We start from the raw sequence: 5,000 nt of genomic DNA, 5'->3' as shown, positions 1-5,000 counted from the left end.
TGTGTGTGTGTGTGTGTGTGGAAAAGGGGGTGGTATGATGAAGAGTGGGGGATGCAGTGGGGGGGGGGGGTTGGAGGAGGTGTGTGTGTGTGTGTGTGGGAGATGAAGTGGTTATGGTGGGGTGTGGTTGTGGTTTTGGAAAGGTTGGTGCAGAGCGCAGGGCACTAATGCAGATGGTCCATGTTAGTTAATGGCAATGCCGTCGACTCGTCACACTGACTATAAAACAGGCAAAATAACTAATGGAAAGCACAGCCATAGTATTAAATAGGTTCTTACCTAAACTTCCCAAATGACCAATGTGGTGCGTGCGTCCGTGCGTGCATGCGTGCGTGCGTGCGTGTGCGTGTGTGCGTCTGGGCCACACATGACTGTTCTAAAATAACTGAAGGACTTGAATAACAAACAAGCAAAGCAACAGAAAAACAAAACAAACAAACAAACAAAAAAACAGGTGCTGAAATGATAGTTTATGACGATCACATATAAATCCCCTACTTCACTTGTTTTCACAGTCAGGTGACAGCGCAGCCATGGAGCTGCTTATGGTTTTATTATAGCACTCAGAGACATACTGTGGTGGGAAGGTGCAAAGTATCGCACCTCATGAGTACCGAAACACCTATGTCTAGTGCCATGCACCGTCTACCCATTAGAGGATATGTATTGGAATTAATTATGGGTAGAGATAGGGAGAGACAGATACAGAGACAGAGAGACAGAGACAGAGAGAGAGAAAAGGAGGATGAGAGGAGAGAGAGCATGAGTGGGTGAGAGGAGGGAGAGCAAGACTGACGTGAGAGAGAGAGTCAGAGAGATAGAGACAGATGGGCAGAGAGAGAAAATAAAAATAAAATGAGTTGTCAAAGTCAGGAAAAGCTAAATCCAATAAAATCATTTTCAACATTTTATATTCTTCTAACAGCAGTTTTGAGACAGAAAAAAGCTACTCATCCAGAGAGAGTAGTAATTTCAACGCAGAGTGACAGCTCTTCATTCACTAATCATACAGATAGCATCCTTATTTATACAACTTCATAGCATCCTTGCATGTCAAAGTCAAAGTTAAACTTAACTTTATTACCGCAGAAGGGAAATTCAAGTTGTCAAGGTAAGTATGGTACAGACAAAGATAGACATAGTTGTACGTAGATGTACGTACTCGCCAAATAAGTGAGTTATTCTCACCAAATTGTTTTTACTGTCAATGACGTGTCATAGCAATTGGCTGTCATGCAAGCGAATTGCATTAGGCTATCTTTGGTATTTTTGACATCTGTGTGTCCATAGTGTAATACAATGACAAATGCAGATTACGTAGGTTAGATGAAGATCATGAGAGATAAATGAAGAAAGCCTTCTGTTTATACGCTCGCAGTAATGTTATATTGGCAATTGGCTTTTCTATTCTAAGAATGAGTGATTTCTCTGATTAGTAGTGCTGTGCAGAGCATGGACATACCCATATAGGCCTACTATATGACATATTTATAGGTATGCATGTAAGCTATTGTTTATTGATATGATATAGAAAGAGAAAGATGAAAATGACAGAGGATATATTTTTAAAGCAGTGGTTCTCAAACTTTTTGTGTGAAGTACCACCCGAGAAAATATTGAGCTCTCCGAGTACCACCTTGACAACCAACATTAGAATCTCGCAGTAAGGGCCTTCCATATTCACTTTTGCCAGTCAATACAGGAGAGGTTCATAACGGCATCAACAACTAGGGTCACATTCAGTGCAAGTTTGTTTTTAAATTTCTTGCTTGCCTATAGTATTATTCTGCATTATGTTTTCATATTCTATAGGTCAATATTACAAAATGTGAGACCAAAGAGACATTTTCGACTGCAACAACTTGATCAGCCTTCAAATCAATGCAGAAAAAATTAATTCTTCCAAGTACCACCAGAGATGTCTCAAGTACCACCAGTGGTACACGTACCACAGTTTGAGCACCAGTTTTTTAGAGGACAGCCTTCTGTTGAGAATTGCAATAACGTCATATTGGCAATTGGCTTTCTCCCAGTGATTTGTATGATTAGCAGCCTGGTTCATATGGGACGCGAAGAAACAACGTAAACATTTTCATTAGTTCACAAGGAGAGAGGGAGAGAGAGAGGGAGAGAGAGAGAGAAATAGAAATAGAAATAGCACACATGTCGTTCAGTGTGTTCGTTCAGAGACCAAATCACGACTTCCAGATGGAGAGAGAGAGAGAGAGAGAGAGAGAGAGAGAGAGAGAGAGAGAGGGAGGGAGAGAGAGAGAGAGAGAGAGAGAGAGAGAGAGAGAGGGAGAGAGGGAGGAAGAAGGTGTAAAGGGGTGCGAGAAAGACAGAGACAGATTGAGAGAGAGAGCAACAGAGAAAGAGGAGATTAAAGAACGAGTGAGAAAGAGGAGATTACTGTAAAGAGCGAGTGTGAGATAGACAGAGGAAAAAGCGATATGCTAGAGGGAGAGAGAGAGAGAGAGAGAGAGAGAGAGAGAGAGAGAGAGAAGGTGTAGGGGGTGCGAGAAAGACAGAGACAGACTGAGAGAGAGAGCAACAGAGAAAGAGGAGATTAAAGAACGAGTGTGAGATAGAGGAGAAAGCGACATAGTAGAGGGAATGAGAGATAGAGAGAGAGAGAGAGAGAGAGAGAGAGAGAGAGTCTTAGAGAGTCTTACAGTATCGTTGTCCAAAAGCGTTGCTCAAAAAGGTACCTAGTGTATCATCACCTTAGTAGTCTTGCATTGTCATGACTGACTCTCGGTTGAACAGCTTAGTGAAGTGAAAGCCCAACTGAGAAACTTCAACTCACATTGTCATTGTGACACAACGCACGCACAGTATTCACTCCACACAATGAAATTGCATTGATGTCTCACCCGTGCAAGGGGGAAGCCCCCAAATGGCACTGCAATGACCCATGGTACCATGCTCAGGGCACCGACCTCAAGCATGGGATTACTCCCCCAAAAACCTGGTTGGTCGGGAGTCAAACCGACAACCTTTGGGATACAAATCTGATACCCAAACTTTTTTTTCCCTGTGCACCCCCTTGTACATTTCAATGTGGTTTGGGCACCCCCTAAGCGAATATTTTGGTGTGCTGATGGTCGTTTTGGGGAAACCTCTTTTCCAATAGTCTATGAGTTAAACTGCACTTCAGATGGACTCTTCTAGCATACATTTCACCATACAATTAAAAACTACTTAATGTTCATTAATGCTGGACAAAAACTCACATAGTATCCCCCATTGCTCTATTCAGCTCGCCCACCCTCTATTCAGCAGGCCACACACCCCCAGGGGTGCAAGCACCCCAGTTTGGGAAGCCCTGCCCTAAGTGCTTACCCATGACTGCCCTCAGAGGCGATTCTAGGGTAATGTGGGGCCCCAAGCGAAAATTCAAAGGAATTAACATTTGATACAAAATTGCCACTAGTGTAGTAAAGTGTGAGCTGTTATTCACTATACAGGAGCTTGGGGGCCCCAAGCGGCTGCCTGCCTAGCCTGGTGACAAGATGCACCTCTGACTGCCCTTAGGATGTATTTGGAAAAGATTGTGCTCACGTTACACATGTTTCTAAAGTTTATATTTTGCACCATACATAAGTTGAAAGATAGGCGCACACACACACACACACACACACACACACACACACACACACACACACACACACACACACACACACACACACACACACACACACACACACACACACACACACACACACGCACACACACACACACACACACACACACACACAGTGATGATAAAATGTTTAAAAACTATTTCAGGCTTTCCCTGAAGTTCTGTTTGTCTCTGCGATCCCCATGCAGCTCTATGACAAGAACCACCCCGCACCACCCCCCACACCACCCTAATCTCATCTCGTCAGCCCAGAGTGCAGCTGCATCGATTGTTTACTGTGGCTCGCGTCCAGTGTGTAACAGGCAGGCTACCCCAGTATTACTGTTGGATCCAGTGAACAACACAACAAACAACAATAACAACAACAACAATAAAAGAAGAAAGTCCCTAAAGAAGATCGTTGTGGCAACAATAAAAACAACAACAAAAATCTAAAAAGGAAAATCGAGGCAATGATGAAAAGAGAGTCGATGCACCAACTGGAATGAATGAAGTGAAGTGTTCAATATTCCCAGCATTTGCTGAGCTTCTGAGATCAATGAGCTCGCTATGAGGCTGATCTATTGTTTGCGATGCACAGGTTTTCGTATGGGGCCGAGGTGCATGCCATGAGCAAGCAATGGTGTCGACAATGGGAATCACTCTAAACAAAGATCAGGTCAGGTTAGAGGTCAGTGCTTAGTTACCAAAGCAGTTCAATACCGTGACCTTTTGGCAGCCTGCCGTAGGTTCTCCGATTTGCCTGGTGATTGTTTACATGTACCTGGGAGCAGGTTCGGATCGACGTACAGGCTAAATAGGGCTGCAGTCTAGGGGCACCCACCTGCCCCAAATTTGAAAAAAAAGTAGCTGAATTGTGATACATTCAAAAATGTATCTGTCATGTTGAGAACAGTTAGTAGACATGTTATCCTTAATTCCTAGCTTATGACGCTGTCCATGTAAATATGTTACAAATCCTGCCCTCATGGGGGCCCCCACAGTAACCTGTAGCCTAGGGGCCCCAAGCCTGGGACACATGCATTCTCCTCACGTGTATAGTTGCCTTGTGTGTTAATAATATAGAACCTGATAGGTATCTGTGGAAAGAATAATAATACGGATATGGAAACATATCATATTAGTCTACGTCCAATTCTGCTCACATGCATAGTAGCCTATGTCTTGATGAGGATGTGCTGTCTATGGAAGGAATAAAATCATGAAAACCAACAAAAAATGCATTGCTGTATATGATTACTTGAAAAAAAGAGTTGATTGTGCTGTGTACAATGACAATGTAAAGACTTTCTAATCTATAGTATAGTAGGCCTATATAGTTATAATATAGTTATAGCCTACATTCCCTATGTTCATT

The sequence above is a fragment of the Engraulis encrasicolus genome, chromosome 21, assembly GCF_034702125.1.
Source record: "Engraulis encrasicolus isolate BLACKSEA-1 chromosome 21, IST_EnEncr_1.0, whole genome shotgun sequence".
In the NCBI taxonomy this organism is placed as follows: domain Eukaryota; kingdom Metazoa; phylum Chordata; class Actinopteri; order Clupeiformes; family Engraulidae; genus Engraulis; species Engraulis encrasicolus.
This window is presented reverse-complemented; position numbering follows the sequence as displayed.